The sequence below is a fragment of the Miscanthus floridulus genome, chromosome 8 (assembly GCF_019320115.1).
Source record: "Miscanthus floridulus cultivar M001 chromosome 8, ASM1932011v1, whole genome shotgun sequence".
NCBI lineage: Eukaryota > Viridiplantae > Streptophyta > Magnoliopsida > Poales > Poaceae > Miscanthus > Miscanthus floridulus.
The window spans coordinates 47,639,467-47,664,369 of NC_089587.1; the positions used below are offsets into that span (position 1 = coordinate 47,639,467).

The 24,903-nt window shown below is 46.6% G+C and overlaps 1 pseudogene; it reads left to right on the top strand.

The window, feature by feature from the left end:
• Positions 1-1,858: 1,858 nt before the first annotated feature.
• Positions 1,859-20,619, top strand: LOC136469001 (ATPase 2, plasma membrane-type-like; annotated as a pseudogene).
• Positions 20,620-24,903: the final 4,284 nt, after the last annotated feature.

Here is a 24,903-nt window from a genome sequence, read left to right on the forward strand (position 1 = left end):
CGTATTGGGGTTTTTTAGTTGGTCGAACTGCTGCCAAGGCACCGACAGGGCCCAAGGGGAGTTGGGAACGGGCCAGGCGCTTCTAGGTTTGTTCCCAAATAGACGGTCCAGATTGATCAACAGCGAGAACGAACGACACGGGATAAGTTAGACAGTGTTCGTATTAAGCCAACCATCGCCACGCTAATCTAACGCTATAATATTGCGATTATCAGCGGTTAAACTGCTTTTAGATTCTCCTGGAAACAACCGCAACCATACAAGATAGTTTTTTATTTTCATTCATCCATTCATATATATACATAAAAACAAAAAAAAAACATTCATCGAGAGATCAAATCCGTGCACATTATGAAAGTAGTATTGGAAAGAACTTGCTTTGCATTTCATATAAAAAAGGTGGCATTCAAGAGATCAAATCTACGCGAATAGATTTTTTTCATTGATTCATTATATATATATATATATCTAACATTTAGATACAATTTGGACAAGTATATGATTGTACTTGTCCGAAAGCATAATAACTAACCAAAACTATTAAAAATACTTATACTAACTATAAACTACTTAATCTAAATATGATCCTCGCCTCGCTCGCTTGGGAGGAGGCGAGTTGAAGTCAGAGTTGGAGTCATCAGAGTCAGAGTCGGAGTCGTCATCGTCATCGGTGTCGGCTCGGTGTCGGCGTCATCCTTGTCCTCGTCCTCCTCCTCTGGGTCCTCCTTCTCAGAGCTCCATGGAGGACTATAATCAGACAACATGCAGTCGTTGGAGGAGACATTCTCCTCAGAGGAGTGGTGGGAAGTCAATTCGTCCTCGCTGGACGACGGGTTGCTTGGAAACTTGATGGAGTTGTCCAACATTTTCTTTGTAGATCGAAAGAGAAGGGGATGATTGATGAAGAAGAGGGGTCATTTCATGGGCACCGGGCTTGAAGTATATGTAGAGCAGTGGGTACGTGGCTCTTAGGCTTCAGGCAGCGGAAGTAATGGTAATTTGATGGCCTTGGAAGTTGAGGCATTTCAATACTCACGCTGAATTTACCGTTGGTTGACCATACGCTAGTTTAGGGCCGGCGGGCAAAATGTGTATCCTAGTCGGCTGGGCTTTTCATGCGTCGGAGCAAATGCAACCGCAATACCATTGCCGCATCTATCATTAACCCACCGATGGTAGAAGTCTAAATTGTCGTATTCATTCCCGGGAGGCCTCGCTATCGTTCCAACCGACGGTGGAAGTATCACACCGTCGCTTCTATCGCTATGGCAGTGAACCTGGCGACAACGATATATCAATCTGTAGTAGTGGGTATAGCTCCTGAGCGATCCTAGAGGGGTCGGTCGGGGGGTCTCTTGGTTGGGAGTCTTTCTCCCAAGGACTTGGCATACCCGTATGTTTGACTCTAGTCAGCAAGGTTCCACCACTGGTTACAAGGCAGAGCGCAAGAGGTGGTAGAGGTGGGGAAGATATGATGAAGAAGGTGATGCTGAGAAAGGAAGAAAAGCTATATGGTAAAGGTACTATCTCTACATCTAAATCAAGTAACGTTAGTAAATGTGTAGCAATGAATAGGAAGATAAATTTAATTTTCCAGAATTAGCTCTGATCACAATCCACTCATTTTGGATATTGGAGGAGACATCCAGAGGAAGCACTTCTACTTCAAATTTAATTCTAGCTACTTGCATCTAGAGGGCTTTGTTGATTGGTTAACTTTGAAATGGCATGTAAGATACAAAGAAAGAGTTCTAGACCATTGGCATGTTGTTTCCAACAAGCTTAGAAGAGATATAAAGGGTTGTTGCTGAATCGTGGGAGTTAGAAGAGAGCTAAGAAGGAGGAAATTCTAAGGAAGATGGAGGAACTAGATCTAAAGAGTGAATCAGTGGATCTGTCAGGCCAGGAATGGAAGATGAGGTATGAACTAGATAATCAGCTGGATGTGATTCTACGTGAGGAAGAAATGTATTAGCAATGGAGAGGAGAAGAGAAGTGGCTGTTACAAGGGGATTCTAACACAAGTTTTTTTTCCATAGGCATGCTACTAGTAGAAAACCGAAATGCAGAATTGTTTCCTTGGAGGATGCTCATGGTATGATAGTTGAGGGTGATTCTTTGATAAAGAACATTACAGATTTTTACAAATAGCTAGTTGTAAAAGAGGAGATAGTTAATATTAACCCTGGGCATAATTGACCGAAGACCAAAGACCGAAGTGAACTAACCATGACCGAGACCGAAGTTTTCGGTCACTAGTTCGGTCCCAAGTCTATACTACCCGAACTTTTTACGGTTAGTTTGGTTATATGGCTCGGGTAACCGAACTAACCGAATATTTGGATTTTGTTGACATATGTGTACTTTATACTATTATTAGTTATATAATATTTATTCTAGTTGGTTTATATCAACCATGACTCTTACCACTTAGTTTAATCTCTATTTTGTATTGTTGTTTTTGCCTTAAAAAGAAAAAATATTGCTAAAATTTGCTACAAATTATACTATTTAGTAGTTGTTTTGTCTAGCCCGGTTAGTTTGGTCATGACCGAGACTGAACCGAACTAACCGAGACCAAACTTGCTCGGTCCTAAGTCTTGAAACTAACTGATTGGTCTCCATTTTTAGATGACTAAACTTTCCAAAAGACCGAAGAACCGATCAGTTGGGTTCGGTCAGACCGAACGCCTAGGGCGAGTTAATATCTATATTAATGATGACCTATGGACACAAAAGGAGAACATATATGGGGTAGAGAACGCAGAGCTAGTACAACCTTTCAATTTTGAGGAACTGGATAGGGCTTTAAAGGAAATGAAGAACAGCACTCGCCCTAGCCGTGATGGGATTTCAGTGTGTAAGGAAATGGACCATTGGCCCATTTAGTTGGGTTTTTGGTGTTTGATGATCAACATGACCAAGTTACACTAATGAATTTGTAAATGTTTGTTTTGTAGTCTAATATGATGCAAAAGTTACTTGAACTTAGGCGACATGATGATCCAGATGATCAACACCTCAAGCAAGACATTAGAAGCTTTATTGAATACCTAAAAGACAAGTAAAGTCAAAGGCATCCATGAAGATGGAACCAAGCGCGATGTGAAGATCGCAAAGAAACAAGTGAAGAAAGAGTTCCTAGAGGCCGTCGGACCATTTGGGTACAGTCCGATGGGTGCTAAACCCTATCCAGGCAGCGTCGTAGAGGGCATCGGACCCAGGGTGAAACAGGCGTCGAACCGTATGGTCACACTATTCACCCAACGGAGAAAAGAATCAACGATCGGACCCTTGCAACAGTGCAAGCGTCAGACTATATGCTAGCATCCGACAGTTTACAGAGAGTTCCAGAAAGGGAAATTGGCATAGGACTCAGTCTGACCGAGCAATGTAGGACCGTTTGACGGTCGGGGCCCAGTGGTCAACAGCACAACGGTCGGCACACTTCCAACGCCTACCTCAACGATCACCTACAAAAAGCGTCGGACCCTGACATTTATTGGTCTGATGGTTTGCCTCGGTCCGGTCCGGTCCGACGGTCACCCGAAAAAGGCACCAAACCCCTAACGGCTATGTCATTGCTTGGGGCTATAAATATGTGCCCAAACTGGCAAAACGAGAGGTGTAGGAGCTGAGAAACATACCATGGGAGGTGATACTCCATTCTAGTGCTCTTGCCCACATCAGTGCTTAAGGAATCACTCGGTGATTAGCGTAGGTGTTTTGCGAAGTGCTTAGGTTAGTTAGATCATGCTTATGCGCTTGCTCTAGGTGTTGGGCCTAGTGTTTAGTGAGGTTTGCATACCTCATGATCTTAGGTGCTTGCGCGCATCGTGTTTGTACTCGGCGGGTCTTGTACTCCTACGAGACCACATCAACCGCGTTTGTGGTGTGGCCGCCATCACGTACTGGAGGGAACAAGGCCCACGGTATTTCGGCTAGAAGCTCGATAGTGAAGACAGCGAGGAGCAGTGTCGGGGTTGTAGATAGCGAGTGCTATTACGGACGCTAAGTTCCAATATTAGCATATTATAATTACATGTAAATTGAAGTACATAATCAGGAATAACAGGTATAAATAAACATTTAACTATACTCAAAGAACAAATATTTCACATACTTAAATTAAGAAAAAACATAGTGTTCCATATAAGTCATCATATATCAGAGTTTATTAAGACATAGATCATTATGAGAGCCATAAATAGTTGATGAGACCATTATTCGTTATTATGTCAGAAAGTAGCAACCTCATCAGTCCTATGATCACTTAAACGTGCGTGTATCTTAAATAGGCTAGGACTATTCATTTATATTATTATTACATACCATACCATGTTTTGCGGCCGCTGCAAGGATTGCCGACTATGGTCTGCTAACTTAAATAACGCAATGCCCTTTCAAGATGCTCTTCCCGTCACTATATAACATTATGAGAAAGAAAAGTGCATCTGTTAGGGCGGTACTGTCTACGACACCATTAAATGTAGCTTTCAGAAGATCTCTGATGGGGTTAATTTGCAAGCATGGCACAATGTAGTGGCCATGGTTGCAGATGCACATTTAAGAAACCAAAGGGATCGCTTTGTGTGGGGGCTGCATTAGAAAGGGTTATTCTCAGTTAATTCCATGTACAGAGCATTATTAGGTGTACAGGCTTTACCTTACAACACTTTAATTTGGAAACTTAAACTGTCCCTCAAGATTAAAATCTTTATGTGGTACTTATACAAAGGCGTAATCTTGACCAAGGATAATTCAGCTAAGCGACAGTGGCAAGGAGATAGGAAGTGCTGTTTTTGTTCCATCAATGAGACCATACAACATTTACTCTTTGACTGTCATTATGCGAAATTTATGTGGAGAATTGTTCATATTTCCTTTAATCTGAAACCCTCAACTAGTGTACACAATTTATTTACAAGTTGGTTGGAAGGGTTAAATAGGAAAAGGAAGTCTCAAATTCTTGTGGGTGCAAGTGCCATTTGCTGGGCTCTTTGGTTAACTCGGAATGATGTTGTGTTTGACAAGATCATAGCACAATCTTATTGCAGGTTATCTTCAAGGGAATGTATTGGACCAGGTACTGGACCATACTTCAGAAGGAGGAGGATCACCATTTCATGAAGGCGGGCTGTAGGACTATTGAGACGGCCACGATGGAGGTGTTTGCTAGACACGACTGGCAATTTAGCAACAGAATTGCTCTTTAGTCTTTTCCTTTTAAGAATTTTGTTGTATTCATGGCTCAAAACTTCGTGTTTGAGATTCCTTGGACTTTGTTTTGCTCGCTTATAATAATGAACAGTCATATGTATTAGTCGATGCAGAAGCTAGGATATTAATATATTCCCTTTTCTAAAAATTCCAACCTACTAATCCTAATGGTAGGAGACCGAACGGCCGCTACAACTGCTATTTAGTACCTCGCCTGAGATGCCCATACATGATCAATAAGATCGGATGATGGCGGTCGATATGCACATACGTTAGTATCGCCGAGATTGTATAATAGTAACAAATAATAATTTTTTAAAACAAAGTAATAAATAATAATGAAAAAAGGAAAAGATGATGTCGTTGAGACTTGCCCCCACCGAGCCCGATATATAAGAGTTGTCAGGGATGGCCTTGCTTCGTTCCCACTGTTAGATTGATCTCTAATCTAACTGGATCTAACAGCCTAGTTGGACCTTTGATTCACGCCCTGATCGGGGGCGCCCAGCCCACCATGGCTGGAGGGCCCTGTCATCATGCGCTATAAAAAGAGGTGAGGCCGGCAGCTCTAATCACGAGGTTCGCCTGATCCGAGCTCCCCACCGATAAACCCTAAACCCGATCTAAGTGAGGGGCGCAGCCAGTGACGGGAAGTACCTCCGCCACAGCATTGCGCCGTCGTCATCTTCACCGCTGGTACCGCATCTCCGACACGTCTTCCCCGACCGTCGCTGCCTTAACGCAGACATCGACCCCATGGTGGACACAAGCGGATCTTCTTCCACTGTGGTCTCAGGTCTGACACGACCATCTTCTACCTCTCCATTCTCTCTAGTTCTACATGCATTAGGAAGTACTACACCTTTTATCCCAAATAGAGTCAATCTATGGCTAGATCTATGATCCCTTTGTTACTACAGTTTTAACATTGGTACCAGAGTCACGTTTAGGTATAGATCTAGCTTATCAGTTTAGATCCGTTCAGATCTGAGAAAAGGAAAGAAGGTTCGGATGAACCCTAACCCTAACTAGGTTAAGGAAAGAAGGTTCGGTTGAACCCTAACCCTAACTAGGTTAAGGAAAGGATAAAAAGAAGAGGGTTTCGGCCTTAAGAACGTAAGAGCCGAACCCTAAACCCGTAAAAGTCTTCAACGGAGAAGAGAAACAGTAAAACCCTAACCCTAACCCTAGCCCTAATCCCCAAATCAGTTGAATCCGAACAAACGAAGTAAATCCGAAGGGGGAAAAGGGGAAGGGGTGGCCTACCGCACCGCTGCGCAGCACTGCTGTCACACCGGCGCGCGAGGAAAAGACGACCGAGCCAGGGGCGCTGCTTGCCCGAGCTCCGGCCAAAGGGGCGCCGCGGCCAGGCCGCTCGACGGCGGCGCTCTCACCCGCTGGGGAGCGCGCACGCCGATGAGGGGACCGGCGACGGCGCCATTGCTCCACTGTTTTCGCCCGCTCGAGTCACTCGGTGGCTGGCTGTTGCTTTCGCTGAGAAGAGAGCGGAGCGAGGCGAAGAGAGAGAGAGGGCAACAGAAAAGAATGAGGTTAGGGTTTTCCTCGGGGGCGCGTGGCGTATGGGTTTTATTCCGAGCGAAACGCGCGCGTGGCCGTTGGATCTGCGTGGATGGCTCGGATCAAGCGGGCCAGCGATGCAGCCCAGGCGGGCGAGCGCGTGAGGCCGAATTCCCGGCCCAGGCCCAGGTTGCGGCCTAGGCGCGGGGGAGCACGCGGGAAGGGTGCGTGCGGCCATGGGTCGTGTGCCGTTTCTGCTGCTATGGGCCGAAATGGCCAAACACAGTGAAACAGAATATCTTTTCGTTTTATTTTTTTTCCAGAAACCTTTTTGATACATATTTGATGAATTTCAATTGAATTTTGGTGTCCTACTCTGCACAATTTTGATCCAGCGACAATTTTGTTTAGAGAAAAGTAAAGTTCTATAAAGTTTCTGGAAAAATAATAATGAGAATATTTACGCTTTCCACTGCGTATTTAAAGATGTTATTTTCATTATTAAATTTGAACCAACGGGGGAATTTAATTTTGAAAAATAGATATGTTTTAATTAATTATAATATTGTTATTATTCTGACCAACGTTGATTAATAGCAATATTATGATGTTTTGTCATGCATTAATTCTATTTCTACCCAACGGTGATATAGAATTAGTGTAGAGAACAATTGTATGTTTTAATTTTGACCAACGTTGAAACAAAGGCATGCAATTGTTGTTGTTATTATTTATGTTCTCACACTATTTGAATTGTGTTTTCAGGCGGATACAACTTGATGAGTTGTATCAAAGAAATCCCCACTTTAAAAGGTGATAACTACATTAAGTAGAAGAAAAAGATCGATCTAGCCTTCATCTTGGCTGAGGTGGACTGTGTAGTCACCACACCGTGTCCCACAGAGCCTGTGGCACCGGTGAGGGAGACAAACGAGGCTAATGCCGCTTGGGCAACCAGAGAGAGGGATTTTGCATCCCAAAGAATGTCATATGACCTTGAGCATAGGAAGTGGATCACTGCCAATAAGAAGTGTTTGGCTGTGATAAAGAACACGATTGAGCCTGCAATTGTGGGCTCAATCCCAGAATATGACACCGTCACCGAGTATCTTGAAAGAATAAAGAGTTAGTTCACTGGCTTTTCAAAGACATATGCTACCCAGCTGATAAACCAGCTGGTGACAGAGAGATACTCAGGTAATGGTGGCATAAGAGAGCACATATTAAGGATGAGCAATTTGGCATCTAAGCTAAAACCAATGGATCTGGCTCTCAAGGATGAATTCCTTATCTATCTGATTTTTGCTTCTTTGCCAAAAGAGTTTGACACTTTTGTTGTCAACTACAACATACAGCCCGAGAAGTGGGACATGGAGAGGCTCATGGCTATGTGTGTGCAAGAAAAGGAGAGAATGAAAGCTTCCAATGGTGGATCTATCAATTATTTGAAAGATAATAAGAAAAAGAATAATAATGCTAACTCCTCCTCAAAGTCAAAGGGAAAGGGTCCCATGCTGCATCAGCCTCAGTAAAACAAGTTCACAGTAGAGAAAGATCAATGTCTCTACTGCAAGAAGACGGGACATTATAAGAAAGATTGTCCTAATTGCCTAAAGATGATCATGGCAAATAAAGGTGAGAATATTATTACGTTCATAAATGAATCCCTGTATGTACAGTATTCGAAATCTACTTGGTGGATTGACTCAGGTGCAACTGTTCATGTTGCTAATTCTTTACAGGGATTCCGTTCGACGAGGACTACGTAAAGAAGCGAAAGACACGTTAAAGTCACAAATGGAGTCCAAGCAGAAGTTGAAGCTGTTGGCGATCTTTCTCTAGAGCTTGCTGATGGTTTTAAACTTATACTTAGAGATATTCTTTATGTTCCCTTGTTACAGAGGAACTTGATTAGTGTTTCATGTTTGGACAACGATGGATATGATTGTTATTTTGGAAATGGCAAATGTAAGACAATATTTAATGATGCATGTGTTGGTCTTGCTATCTTACAAAATGAGCTTTATTTGTTATCACTACGTGATGATATAAATGTTGTATGCGATGATGGGAACGTTGCGTGCGACAATGTGAATGTATCCTCGTCTGTGGATGTAAACAGAAAACGAAAGAGAGCTCATGATACGTTGTCGAAATTATGGCACTGTCGTTTAGGCCATATTTCGAGGGAGAGAATAGAAAGACTAGTTAAGAATGATATTCTTCCTCCATTAGAGCTCTTAGATTTAGAACAATGCAGAGATTGCATAAAAGGAAAGTATATAAAAAAAATTAAGAAAGGTGCCAAACGAAGCACAAGAATTCTATAGATTATTCACATAGACATCTGTGGTCCCTTTCCTGTAAAGAGTGTGGATGGCTATGATTCATTCATAACATTCACAGATGATTACTCCCGTTATGGCTATATTTATCCAATCAAAGAAATAACAGAAGCGTTGGATAAATTTAAGATATTTAAGGCAGAAGTTGAAAACCAACACAACTTAAAGATTAAGATAGTCAGGTCCAACCATGGAGAGAAGTACTACGGTCGGCATACCCCATATGGCCAAGTTCCTGGACCTTTTGCAAGGTTCTTACAGGAGAATGGCATAGTTGCCCAGTATTCAACACCGGACGAACCTCAACAGAATGGAGTAGCTGAAAGACACAATCGTACCCTGATAGATATGGTGCGCAGTATGATAAGTTACTCTACCATACCTTTGAGTCTGTGGATGGAGGCGTTAAAAACCGCCATTCATATTCTCAATAGAGTACCAAGTAAGACGGTGCCCAAAACACCGTATGAGTTATGGACAGAAAGAGTACCCTCACTAAACCACTTATGTGTGGGGGGGAGCCCTGCTGAGGCTAAAGTATTTAACCCAAACATTAGGAAGCTAGATCCCAAAACAGTAAGTTGTCATTTCATTGGCTACCCAGAAAAGTCAAAAGGTTTTCGTTTCTACTGTCCAGATAGACATACAAAGTTTGTGAAAACGAGACACACTGTCTTCCTAGAGGATGAAATGATGAGGGGGAGCATGGTAGCTCGAGAAATTGACCTTGAAGAGAAGCGGGTGTATGCGCCCACTTCGATGATTCATGAGCCATTTTTCTCATTACCTGCTGTCGCTGCACCGACAGTGCAGGATACTGTGGTGCCAGCACCTGTTGTTATTCCGCCTGTGGCAACAATGAATGATGATGAGGAACCTGTTCTTCAGGATCCTGTACAACCTATTGCCACAAATGAGGGAGAACAACAACAGCCTCAAACAGAAGATGTGCCAAATGTGAAGGCCTCTAGAAGGTCTCAAAAAGTTAGAAAATCAGCTATTCCTGCTGATTATGAAGTATACAACACTCAGAAATTTCAAATGGAGGTTGATCCCACCTCATTTGAAAAAGCCATGAGAAATGACAAAGGCCCTCCAGCCATGGTGGGCTGGGCGCCCCCGATCAGGGCATAAATCAAAGGCCCAACTAGACCGTTGGGTCCAGTTGGGTTAGAGATCAATCTAACACCCACCACTCCTCACCGGCCACGCCATAACTTCTCCCGCCTTCGTTGTCCCTCTCCCTCCGGCAGCTGCGTCGGCAGCTGCACCAGCTGCTAGCGGCCGGCATGGCGGAGCTCGAGGAGATCAAGAATGAGGCAATCGATCTGGTACGCTTCTTCAAGATCTTTTGGTTTGTCGTCATGTCTTTCTTGGCAGTCGATTCAAAAACCAACACATTTCTGCTCTCCGCGCGCCTGCTTCTCACTTCTTAGCTAATACGTCTGCCGTCCGTTACTTTGTATTAGAAGATCTACAAGATTTTTCCATGAATAATTAGATGATGAAGATGAAGATAGATCACCAAAAACACTTTTTTTTCTCGGAAAAAACGTTGTGGACAGTACGACTTGTATCATACCAGCTGGCTAATCTGTATTTTTTTTTTCGTTTGGGGGGGGGGGGGGGGGGGGGGGGGCGCATAACATACACCTGGCCTCCAGTCGTCACTCTGTTCAGCGTCGCTCATATGGTAGAGTAGATTAGTGATTAGTAATCTTCTTTTGCTCATGTGAAGCTAGCTTCATGCGGGTGACAAGCCGCTTCATGCGGCTTCCAGAAACTGGCGGAGAAGTGTAAGGACAGTCCCGGCGGTCCATGGGAGTTCGTCGCGCTGCTGCCCCTTTTCGACCCGCCGAGGCATGACAGTGCAGAAACCATCAAGAAGGCGCTCAACCTGGGCGTCAATGTTAAGATGATCACGGGTACCAGCTTCACCTTTTGATCAAAAATATTTCTACTGTTTATGTTTAAATCACTGCAAGCTAAGATCAGTTTGAAAGATTACTTGAGAGTACAAGCGGCGTTGGGTGGGGGACTGGGGGTGGCTGACTCCAATATTTCCAATCCAACTACCGGAACTGAAACCTGCAGGTGATCAGCTCGCCATCGCCAAGGACACGGGCAGGAGGCTGGGGATGGGCACCAACATGTACCCCTCGTCGGCGTTTCTGGGGCAGTGCAAGGATGAAGCCATTGCTTCCATTCCTGTGGATGATCTGATCGAGAAGGCCGATGGCTTTGCCGGCGTCTTCCCTGGTGAGAGCACACCACTCAGTTCCCCCGTAATCTAATAATCTTCGGGCATTATCCAATCTCAAGGCTGCCATGTATCTTGTTGATATGATGCAGAGCACAAGTACGAGATCGTCAAGAAACTGCAGGAGAGGAAGCACATCTGCGGGATGACCGGGGACGGCGTGAACGGCGCGCCAGCGCTGAAGAAGGCGGACATCGGGATCGCCGTCGCCGATGCCACTGACGCGGCCCGGAGTGCCTCTGATATCGTGCTCACTGAACCCGGGCTCAGCGTCATCATCAGTGCCGTGCTCACCAGCCGTTCCATTTTCCAGAGGATGAAGAACTATACCGTAAGCACGTGCCACATCCATCTGATCTGACAACCAGCAGCAGTAGTTCATTGCCGAATGCGTGCGTGCCTGCAGATTGCCACCCTTGTCGCGGTCCGTCGGGTTCATAAACCCGGGATCCTCGTAGACCGGCTTCTCAGCAAAGGCTCGGCTTCCCCTGTTGGGTTTGTCTGTGAAAACCACAAGCTCTGGTGATGGGAATATATATGCAGCTCGGGTTCATGCTGATCGCGCTGATCTGGAAGTTTGATTTCTCGCCGTTCATGATCCTGGTCATTGCCATCCTCAACGACGGTGGGTTTGAAAAACTCCGACAGACTCAGAACCATCTAAATACTCCATTGGCAAGCTGAAGCATGGCACTTGTTGCTTGCTTTTGATGAAAAAATGCAGGCACGATCATGACCATCTCCAAGGACAGGGTGAGGCCGTCTCCGCATCCAGACAGCTGGAAGCTGAACGAGATCTTCGTCACGGGCGTCGTCTACGGCACCTACCTCGCCGTCATGACCGTCATCTTCTTCTGGGCCATGCGCAGCACCGACTTCTTCACGGTAAAAAGCTAGGCACTATCCACTAGCTTTGTTTGCATTGCTCCGGCCGGCGGTCGATTTCTGGGCCATCAAATTCTCTTCTCTTCCAGTAAGATAAGAACCTACCTTTGTTTACAATGCTCCGGTCGATCGACCGAACACGTTCGGCGTGAGGTCGCTGCACGGCAGCCGGGAGGAGATGATGTCGGCGCTGTACCTGCAGGTGAGCATCATCAGCCAGGCGCTCATCTTCGTCACGCGCTCCCGCGGCTTGTGCTTCACGGAGCGCCCCGGCTTCCTCCTCTGCGTCGCCTTTGTCATCGCCCAGATCGTAAGCCCGGCCACATCATCTCCGTCCTGTCCTGCAATCTATCTATTCTTGCATGCTGCCAGCCGATCCATGGCATGCTGCAGCCTGCTGCTGATCATTGCCGAATGCGTGCGTGCGTGCAGATTGCCACCCTTGTCGTGGTCCGTCGGGTTCATAAACCCGGGGTCCTCGTAGACCGGCTTCTCAGTAAAGGCTCGGTCCAGCAGACAACGTTGCGAACCCACGCGTAACTCTTGGACGGCCCAAGGACCTAAAACGACAGGCCAGAGGGACGATCCAATCTCCGACCGGAAGGCCTGGTCGAGGAGGAACAGCGCCCGCTTCCAACTCCGGCCCGCCTCTCTGACAGGAGTGTTCGATTCGGTCTCCAGCCCGCCTCCGGACGGCCTCTCCGACCGGAAGGCCTAGCCAAAACACCACTTTCGACTCCGACCCGCTTCTCCGACTAGGGATGCGGCGAACCCCTGCTTACAGCTCCTCTCCGACTGGCACAATCAGAGCCGACTAGGACCAACCGACCGGAGACGCCCGCTCGGTAACGACCAGGAAACAGATGGAGAAAGTAAGACAGGGCACCCAAGTCAACCGCAATACCGAGGAACGTACCCTGTACACCTGCAGGACAATACCCTACGACCTTTCTGGCATGACAGGACCCAAGCAGTGTTGTAGGCGCCGATATTTTCTCTATAGTATTGTGGACGCCATCAACACCCATACCGGACAAACACGGTAAGGGCCCCCCATATGCCTCTGGGCATCGAACAGCGTTGTGGGTGCCGGCATTTACCGTACCTGAGAAACATGGTAAAACCCCTTGTATGCCTCTCGGCACCAACAGTATGGCAGGCACCGACATCTGTCATACCAGAGGAAGACGACGCAACCTCCCACGTGCATCTGACATCAAACAGTATTGTGGACGCCTACCATTATTTTGTACCCGTCGGCGTGGGCAACAAGACTTAGTAGCATACGAACTCCCTCCCTCTCACTTGTAAGGTCATTCCCTTCATCTATAAAAGGGGATGCGCTCTCTCCCAAAAGACAGTTCATTCAGATTGATCAAGTTTACTAGTACACAACAACAGAACCACCAGGTTCAAAACACAACCACACGCTTGAACACTTATACATAGCGGGGCTTCTATCACTCTCGACCTTTTAGACCAGAGTCTGACCGGGCCTCTTATACCCCCCGTCTTTCTCCTTTCCGTTTGTAACCCCACAACAAACTTCGAGCACCTGGGCTCAGGAATAAAGTCACCGACCGACTTAAACTGGACGTAGGGCACGTTGCCTGAACCAGTATAAACCATGTGTCATTGAGTGCTAGGCCACCTCCGATCACAACGTATAGCAAAACTACAAATATTTACGTGTTGGTCACTTTCTGCACCGATAGTTGGCGCTGCTCGTGGGGGGTGGGGCTGGAGACCGAAGCGAGCGCTTCGGTCGGAGAGGCGGGCCGGAGTCGGAAGCGGGCGTTGTTCCTCCTCGGCTAGGCCTTCCGGTCGGAGATTAGATCGCCCCTCTGGCCTGTCGTTTTAGGTATTTGGGCCTGCCCAAGAGTTGCGCGTGGGTTCGCAACGTTGTCTGCTGGGCCGAGCCTTTGCTGGGAAGCCGGTCCATGAGGGACCCCCATGCGCATAAACCAGCGAGCGGCGCCCAGAATCACGCCCGCCAGGTCCAGCGCAACATCATAGACGGGGGGAACGATCCCCCACAGTTTGCTTGGGCTGATCAGAACATCGCCGCTGAGGCAATGCTTCTGCGTGGCCTTCTCGAGCCGAACGACCCCCTAGGAACAGGCGATCCACCGGAACCTCTAGGCACTGGTGAAAACCATCACCGTTCAACAAGCGGAGAGCTCCGCATCACGACGCCGACTTGCAGCCCCTCTCCCCACCAGGAGAGTGGGGACGCACCAGACGAATCGCTCCACCCGCTCGCCGCCATAGCCGCCGAGGGCAGCATAGGAGGCCGCATCTGCGCCTCGGCTTGACCTAGCGCCTACTCCGCACCGACCGCCTGTACGTGAGCGGCTCGGGCCGAACTAGGACGCTCGCAGCGTCATCAGCAACCGGCGTCAGTCCCGGCAGGATGATAGCATCCATCAAGCAGCAATGATGGCATGCGACATAGACCCCGGCCAGACCATTGCAAGGAGTGGTGAAACACACCCATAGGCGCGGTCGACGGCCGGACGACCGGAGTCCTAGCCCGGGACCACGGGCCTTTGCCCGACGCATCCAGAGAGCGCTGCTCCTACAACACTTCAACGGAGGCCGAGGCAAAGGCAAGGCCAAGCACGAGGATCAGGATGAGGGCCCCTCCACGCAGACGGGAAAAAGAACAGAAAAGATCGCTGCCGACCGGCCAACTCCACGTTGGTCACCACGGCTGATCACATGGGCAAGCAGCCCCAGCAAGGCCTTCCGGACCACTTCAACGAGCTCATGGAGAGCCCGTGCACCAACCACGCCTACCCCATCAAACACCTCTACAAAGGACTGCGAGCTCCTCAAGCGCCTTCTGTGACAGGCCGGCGGGCCGAAGGAAGAAAAGGCGAAGAAGCAGCGACCAAGAAAGGGGGCGTAGTGAGCAAGGATCCAGACGACTGAAGATCGAGGTGATCCGACCGGACGCCTACCGACTGAAGGACGACAACGACAACATTCTCACCAACGCTTGGAACAGCTATGTCGTTTCTTCCCCTAAATTTCAGTCTTACCATTGTTAAAATTTTAGCAATGTATGAAAGAATAATGCTCATGATTCGATTTCACATGTCACCAAAGTTTGTCTTGATCTAAGTTCATATGAAACAATTATGAATTATTTTTTAATGCAACTATTTTTAGAGATGGACATCTTATGATGCCCGCGTCTGTTAATCGATTTTTAGAAATAGATGTTTAGAATGTCTACCTCTGTTAATAGCGATTTTTAGAGGCAGATGTTTTAAGGTACCCGCCTCTGAAAATTGATTTGTATACAGATCGGCATCCTAAGGTGATCGTATCATAGCATGCCCGCCTTTGTAAATGATTTTTTGAGGTAGGCATTTGCCTAGAGGCTACCTGACCATTTACGAATGCAATCTCTTGATGTGCCCGCCTCTATTAATCAGAGAGGTTGTGTCCAAAAGTCATTTTCATGGTAGTATATTTGTTAGTCATTAGTATGACACGGACATAGAATTTGGGTACCTATATCTTTGCAGTGTAGTTTGGCCTCCCTCTTGTTGAGTTCTGTATCCACCACTGTCTCGCATTATAACAATAGTATGATTCTATCTACTCCCTCCATTCTAAATTGTAAGTGGTTCTGCCTTTTTAAGATACATAAACATAATAATATCTAGAGCCATAACGACTCATAATTTGGAATTAGAGGGAGTATTGTTTTTCTTTGTAAACCTTTAAGACATTTTGCCCTTTTAGATATATAGTTTTTGCTATGCGCTTAGATGTACACTATGTCTAGTTACGTAATAAAATTAATGTACCTAGAAAAGGCAAAATGTCTTATAATTTTTATAACAAAGAGAGTAATATACAATTGGTATATGTCCTGTTTAATTATTTTTCTTTTAAAAATGAATGTTCCTTCAAGAATAAGTTGAAATAGCAAAACAATCCATATCTATATAAAACCATTACCCTGCTAAAAGAAAATTTTTACTGTACCTTTTCCTTTTTGCCAATACATATTTGCACTAGCATTTGTATTTTCATATGATAGCGCAACGCCACACATCGGCACATAATATGCTCGCGTAAACGATAACTTTTTGTGACCAAAGTGGTCGAAAATCTATAGAAAAGCAAGACTGTCTCTAATAAGAAGATCCAAACCCAAAATGGGTAGTGAGAGACCTAAAATCAGCCTCCAACAGAGTACTTATACGGAAGACCTATTTTGGGTTGTCTGAGAAACACAACCCAAATATGGGTATCCTCTCTCCTAGAAACTCATTTGCAGAAAGGATTCTCTTTTAGGTCTTGTTGTTGGAGAAGATGCCGAATATGTATTGAACCTTTTGTCTGTAGCACTACTCAAAGTACGAATATGTCTTGTATTTTAGGTGGTGTCGTTGAAGATAGCCTTACTCAATGGTCAGCATCCGATGATTGCAATCGACGCACGCAAGCGTCGATTGTGTGGTCCAGTACAGATGGACAGGGATATGTTGGCAGGTTCATCGTTCAACTTGGTAGCTGTTGTATCTGTCGAAAACAATGCGACTGGCGAGGTTCACATCAGCCACAACCTCCATCTACTGATGATCACTTGCCATCATGAGAAAAACGCCGCGCCGTCGCTCGTGTGTCCTGCTTGACTAGACCATCCGTGGCCACGACGGGTCTGTCAGGGCGCGTTTGCGACCCTGGCCCGGCTGCGCCCGTGGGCTGCAAGTTGCCATATTTGTGGTCGATGGCTCGCAAGCGAGCCTGGCTTCGCAGAGCAACACTCGACCTCTCCGCCTGGCTCTCTGGAAACGACCGAAACCCTCGTTTCTTCGGAGCCGAGCTCATCTACGACGCACGCGGGTGATTTTGGGCGGCGGCGGGGTGGCTCACGCGGGCTCTAGCGGGAAGGGGAAATGTCTTCGCGCGCGTCCCCGCTCTCCGCTCCTGCTCTGGCCGTCGCGCGCGAAGCGAAATGGTGGCGATTTCGCCGGCCTTTATATACGGGTTCCCACTCTCCACTCTCTCCTTCTTCCACTCGGTGCTTGCTCTTCCACCTCCCTCGTGCGAGACCAGCGGTGAGTTGTGGTGCGTGGCGGCGGCGGCGACGACCTTCGGCTGGTTGTGGGTTAGGTCACCGGCGCCGAGTTTCTTCGCCACTTCCCCGCTCCAGCTGCTGCTGGGACTCCGTGGCAGCAGTGTTCCTCTTCTTCTCCGTCCGCATCTGCTTCGTCTTTTTCCCGATCTGCATCCTCTACTTCCAGATCTACCTCCTCTCCATTGTTTGGACCCCGAGCCAAGGTGAAATCGACCCCCAATCTTCTTTTTTGTGGTGCTTCTCGAACCTATTAGGGTTTCTTGTTCGTTGTTGTTCATGATCTGTTAGGGTTTCATACTTGTTATAACTGCTTCATGCTCCTATTAGGGTTACTTGTACCTTGCTGTTCTTGATATGTTGGGCTCGTGATCTGTTAGGGTTGTTGATCTGTTTCAAATTTGTATTGTACCTTGCTGTTCATAACTGTTTGATGCAGTTGTTAGTGTTACTTGTACCTTGCTGTTCTTGATCTGTTAGGGATGTTGATCTGTGTCTGATTACTATTGCTCTAAGTTTTTTGTTCCATCATTGGTCGATGATGTTGTCCACATAGTACTGGGAGGCATCACATAAAGATGCAGTCGTGCTTTTGTTGGCATGCATTCATTTCATAGTCATGTTGATGCCTAGCAGGGCTCATTAACTGAAATCATGTTACATTTTTACATGCTTGTAGATGGATCTGTCTTTGAGCTGTGACATGTTGTGTAGGAAGGCAACTGCCTTGACTGTTGTTATGGTTACCTTTGTATCCACTAGGCTGAAAAGGAAAACCCCTGAACCTAAAACCCCACTGCCTAATCCTATAGCACTGGCCCTGATTAGGGATGAAAATGAACAGCATAGACAGAGAACACTGAGAATGATATACAATTCCACTGATTCAGAGTGTATTTCTATGATTAGGATGAAGATAGTTGCTTTTTTTAAGTTAGTGAGAACTTTTAGAGGGAGGAGTCTTGTCACTGATAGGGAGGGGGTGTTAGTAGAAGAGCAGGTTGCCATGTTTTTACATGTTGTAGGGCACAACCAAAGATTTAGGGTTGTCCACCAGTCCTTTAGGAGGTCCATCCAAACTGTCCACAAGCACTTCCATCAGGTGTTGTATGCTGTGGGTGAGCTTAGGAATAAAATGATAAAGCCAGCTAGCACTACCACTCACCCAAAGATTCTTGGAAGCCATACATGGAATCCATATTTTAAGGTAATTGTATACCCTGGGTTCATTAGTTACATTAGACCTATTGCAATGACTGACCCATGCTTTTTAGGATGTCATTGGCTTTATAGATGGCACTCATTTCCTAGCAAGGGTTCCTAGGCACATGCAACAAGCTTTTAGGGGTAGGAAAAAGGATCCCACCCAAAATGTGATGGTAGCTGTAAATTGTGATATGAAATTCACTTATGTCCTAGCTGGCTGGGAGGGCTCTGCCCATGATGCAACTGTTTTGGCAGATGCTGTAGCCAAGGAAGATGGCTTGAGTTTGCCAGAAGATAATTGCACACCAACACTAATTACATATTCCATGGCCTATTAACACACACTCTCACAGTAGATGTCTTGTGTAGGTAAAATGTTCTTGGTAGATGCTGGGTATGCATGCAAAAATGGTTTCCTACCTCCCTACAGGGGGGTTAGGTACCATTTGTCTGAGTATGGCCCAAGGAACAGGCCACTAATGCAAGGGAGCTCTACAACCTTAGGCACTCATCACTTAGAGTGACTGTGGAGAGGGCTATAGGTGCACTAAAGGGCAGGTTTAGGATCTTGGACAACAAACCCTTCCACAAGTATAGGACACAAGTGAAGCTTGTAGTTGCCTGTGCCATTTTGCATAACTGGATCCTAGGTTTTGGCATTGATGAAGTAGTTCCTGATGAGGAAGGTTTCACTACTTCTGCTGATCCAACCAACCTGCCCCCAGCCCATCTAGACCAAGACTCTATTGACATGGCTGAAATAAGGGATGCCATTTGCAATGCTATGTGGGAAGGGAGGGGAACAAACACTAGTTGATGTAATATGTTCTTGAATTTAGTTTCTGTACCCTGCTATGGAACTCATGTGTGTCATGGTGATGTAATAATTTGGTGGACAAAGCTGAGACCAATTTTATGCTTCATTCATTCTATTCTTGAAACATTCTGTTCTTCATGATATGTTAGTCTGTGGTTAGTTCATACAACTATTAATATTGTTGTTAGTCTGTTCTTAACTAATTCTATTGTTGGTTTCATTACATGCCAGTCCTAGGATGGATTCAGGTGCATTTGAGGGTGGGTTTGTTGCTGGTACTTCAGTGATGGAGCAGCTCATCAATGGTGGTTCTACCCCTGTTGTAGCTGGTGCTGGTGCTAGTGCTGCTGCCCCTGTTGCAGCTGGTGCTGGTGCTGCTCCAGGTGCAGCAAACCCTGTTGATGTTGCTATTCCTGTAGCTGGGAATGGGGCTGTGAGGGCAATGAGGTGGACCAACACCACCTCTGGCTTTGTGCTAAGGAGGATGGCTGCCCTTGTTAGTGATGGTAGCAGGTTTGAGAAGGTTTTCAAGGACAAAGATGTGAATTCTGTGGCCAAAGCCCTCAAGCAGTTCTGTGGGGAGGTTGTTAGCCCAACTCAAGTGTACAACCACTTGAGGAAGTGAAGGCAGAAATGGGCTAGGGTGAGCAAGTTGAAGGACCTTAGTGCTGCTCTTTGGGATGACCAGGCTCATGCTATCATGCTTGAGCAAGAGCACTACCTTGGCCATTGCAAGGTAGCAGTTTGATCTCGTCTTTGCCTTGGCTACCTACATTTGCCTTTCTTAAACTACATTTGCCCAACTCTGCAGGACCATCCTAAAGATGCAGAGTTTCTTAACTGCCCTATTAGGTTCTACACTAAGATGGAGGCTATCTTTGCTAATGCCATGGCCATAGGCAAGTTTGCACTTGGGTCTGGTGAAGCCTTAGGGCAGAACTAGGCTGACAGTGTTGGTGCCAAGGCTGATGGTCCTCCTTTGACCCACACCATAGTTCCCAGTGAACAAGGAGGGGATAGCAAGGCCACTGAACTACTTCCTACCTCCTCAGCTGCTGGCCCAAAGAGGAAGAGAGGGAACTTCTCTGAGGAGGAGATGCTCATATTGACTAACATGTCAGATGTTGTGAACAATATGGCCAATGCTCTTAGGGAGACTGGACCTGCCCATGTTGATGCCAATCTGTACCTTGCTGTGATGGAGATGCCTGGCTTTAGTGAGGAGGCACTTATTGTTGCCTACACCTTCCTCCTGGACAACAAGGCCTAAGGCAGGGGCTTTGTGAATATGAGTGATGCCCACAGGGCCCTTTGGCTTAGGACCTTCCTGGCCAAAAACTACTATGTGTAGTTCCACTACACATGAAGGGCTAGAAGGCCAGGAGGGGGTTGACTGTAGAGATGTATAGTTCCTCCACCCCCCTCACCCACTCTCTCTTCTTTTGACAACAGGACCTTTTGTGCAGTCTGCTTGTTCTTTTGACACCTGACCTTGATGGTGTAGTTTACCTAGGAGGGTGGCTAACAATAGGCAAGGATTTGGGAACATTTGAGCCCTTGGCTGTTGGGCTGAACTTGGTATTGTAAGAAACTTATTTGTAGCCTCTGTTGGCTACTTTTTATTTGATAACTAGTTGCCTATTTTTGTTGTTTATGCCTCTGGTGGTAACTATGGGATTTAAAGGCCTATGATGCATAAAACAAACTTGAGGTGGCTACCTTATTCTTGTTTTGATGGTTTTGTTGTTGTGCTTTCTTCTTTATTTGCCTATCCTTCCATTCTACACTTATGCTCAGTTGTACTCCACAGCAACAACATCCTCTTGTGATGGCTGATGGCAGTGAGTGCAACTGTTGTTTATTTGCCTCTTTATTTGGTTCTTACAATTCTTGGTAGCCACCAATGACTAAACAAGGAAAATAACAGCTAAGGCTAATTTTTTTATCAAGTTGCCGATGATGTTCACCATCATTCAAACTGAATGGTCGACTGAGGCATGTCATTCAGACCACTTACATGTTCTACATTTGGTTGGTTTCAGAGAATGCCTTCCTGCTATGTGGTCTTTGAAGGGAAGAAACCTGGGATTTATTTTACATGATATGAGTGTGCTAAGCAAGTGCTTAGAGAAGAAGGGACTATCTATCAGAAGTACAACAACTATGATGATGCTCTTAGAGATTTTAATGCAAGGGTACCTCAAGAACCCTTGCTGTTACTAATTCATGCCCCTCATGGGGATGCATCAGCATCCCATGAACTGGTGACAGGTCAAGGTTCTGAAATCTATCCTCATTCACCTGGGCTGCAAGGCTGTTGCAAAAATGCTGTCATCTTGATCTTGTTTATGGTTGTAGTTGGTCTGTCACTCAAGCTGTTCATGTGCCACAGCTGTTGTTTTAATTAGGCCGATGATGACACAATAGGATGACTGCATTAGCTGGCTACATGCTTTCTGTTAACTTGTTGCCATTCTCGGCTTGCCAAGGCTAATGGTTGTTGTATTTTGGCCAATGATGACACAATGGATCGATGCATTAGCTGGCTACATATCATTTTGCTGTCTCTTATCTATTTCTGTGAACTTTTTCGTTTGTTGGCTTCAAAACTTGACTGACCCATGCTTCTATTCTTCTTTACTGACTTTGATTATCCCATGTAGCCAGTAATGCCATGAATTGTTAAATTAGCATGTCTGAGGCCAACTATTTCATGCTGAAACTTTGATTTGTTGTTGTAACGGTTATGGAAGAGCAACTTCATTCTCCTTTCATTCATGTCCGTTTCTGTTTGTTGTTATGGGCCTGGCCGACCACAGCCAAATGACAAACACTATCTCGGTGTGGTAGTTGGTGGCGGTTAGCCTCTCAGCCCGGCTACCTCTTCGATGACAAACACAGCCTCGCCTGACTCGGGCTCACTGGGTACATAGGCGCAAACAAGAGCTATTGTACTACTTGAGATAGGCCTGCCCAGGCCTGGGCCAGTTGGGCTGGCCAGGCCGGCCAGGTACAGGGTCGCAAACACGCCCTCAGAAACTGACGTGCCATGACTGGCCCCTCGGGCTCAAGCTTGGCCGCTTGCTGCTGTTTCGGTTTGGCAGATGGTTGACGTGTCAAGAGGGCCGGTCTATTAGTACTCTTTTTTCGTTTAAATTAGCTACCATGCATAGGAGAATATCGTCCTGCCCGAGACCCTAGTTCCCGATTAAGAACAGCCCATTGAGAGAACTGGGGAATATATGGTCTTGTTGGCAGGTTATCGGATTCGCATCAATTTATATGTTTATTGAGATGGATTATAGTGAAATTTAAACTAAATTTCATCATAATTTACCTCAACACATATGAATTGAGATGGAATCCGGCCACATCTAAATAAGGTGGTATGGATTTTCCAAACATTGGTGATGACTTTTCTAGCTGCATGCCAAAGGGACCGGAGGCTGATTGTATGGATTTATTTTTCAGGTAGTCAACCCAGACTAAATCATCGACCGTACACGAGTCGTGCTCATATATAGGTCCTACGCATGCATCCGTTGAAAAAGAAAACAAATTGGATGCGTCGCAACTTTGTGTCGAGATCAGCTGCTCTGACGTGAATGGCTCCTCGCCGTGACTATCTTTGAGCTTGTAAAATTTTCCACGTCCACTTAACGAAGCACGTGCTAATGCACGCTTTTGGAAAAAAAAAAAAAAAGATCAGCAGGTGTCGCTTACCCGCCCGTGTTGTCAATCGTGTCCTTCCACACCGGGCCAGAGGACAATGTACGATTGTCACCATCGCAAACATGCCGTTAACTCATAACTGCAAGGGACAACTCCGGCGATACTCAACGATGCAAGATCGCTGGTGACGAGACTGGTCGAAGGCCCCTGTCGAGACAGAGCGAATATCAATCGAGCGAGCGAGGAGACAGTGGAAAGATCAAATCTGTTGCCTCATTTTCTACCGGACTAGACTGCGGGGGGGGGGGGGGGGGGGGGGGGGGGGGGGGGGGGGGGGGGGGATATCATCTCCTTTTGGCCTCCCTACTGATTTTTTTTCCTTTGTTGTTGTAATAACCCCCTGCACTGTTGCTTGCCCATAATAATAAGTGTTCTTTCAACGTGTAAAGAAAACCTTGATCCTCCGCCTGTCCACTGCCCGTGCCTGCGTATACACACAGAAACACAACTGGAGATAGCATGCTGGCATGCTGCCATTCGTAAATCCTTGTGTTTTCCACGACCACGAAGAAGAAAGGACGCAGAGCTTCTGTAGCTTCAACAATTTATTAAATTTGGTACTTCTTGTACAACAGATTTAGGGCTTATTTGGCACAGCTCACAACAACTTCAGTTGTGAGCTGTTTTTTCCCCAAAATACATTTTCTCAAAAATAGCTTCATGGGTGAAGCTGTTTTTTATCCCCTCTCACATAGAGATGAGTTAGATAAAGCTTAAAAAATAGCTTATTCCAGCTTCATCTCCTATACGTGGACCCCACCGTGCAAAAAGACCGCTTCTGCCCAAAAGAGAGAGAGAACGCTCGTGGGGGTGAGGGAGGCGACACAACGAGGCCGGCTGGGGGCGCGGCTTGCCGCCCACCCGGGGCTCACCGGGGCGCCGCCCGCAAGGGGTGCGGCCACCGGGGGCGTGGCTTGCCGGGAGCGCGGCTCGCCGGTAGCGCAGCCCGCCGGGGGTGCCACTCGCCTAGGCGCGGTCTTCTGGGGCGTCGTCGGGGCGCCGCACTGGGACTGGAGCTCGCTAGGGCGCCGGACTAGGACTGGAGCTCGTCGGGGCGCGGTGACGGTCTTCTAGGGCGTCGTCGGGGCGCCGGGCCTGGGACTGGAGCTCGCTGGGATTGGGACTAGGGCTCACCGGGGCGCAGAGATTGGGGCGCGGCCTTCTAGGGTGCATGGGGCATCGGCCTGGGAAGAAGATGGCAATAAGGGAAGAAAAAGGGAAAGGCCAATGGTAGTTTGGTATTTTATTCTTTTTTCTCTCCCGAGAAGCTGTTTTGCCAAACGGAGTGAATAAAACAGCTTAGCTTCACCTGTAGAACTGTTCATTGAGCTGAAACAAAAAAAAACAACTTCACTAGTAAAGCTGAGCTGTGCCAAACGGGACCTTAATTCACATACCTAGAACGGAAGGTGTGGTACTTCTTGTCCGAGTCAAACAAATTAAATTCGAACGTTTGGATTGGGATTGAGATAAATGGGATTGGTATGCTAGTCTTTATTTCTCTATCTCTATATTCATTTTCCATTATCTAAACATAGGATCAAATCTATCCCACTCCTCGTGTTTTTCTATCCCAACCTCTACTTCCCATGAACCAAATGCCACCTTGGTACAAAATGCTTTTCGAATGCTAAGTGTCACAACCACATAAGGCTATGTGTCTTTACAAACATTTGATTTCTAATAAGCGGATCTCTGCCGCCTCTATAAATCAGTTAAGAAATAAAAAAAATACCCTGCGTGACCCACCGCTGGGTATGCCTGCCATGCATATAACCCGACCATGCCTTGCTCAGGTGGAGCCAATTGTTGCCTGCCACCG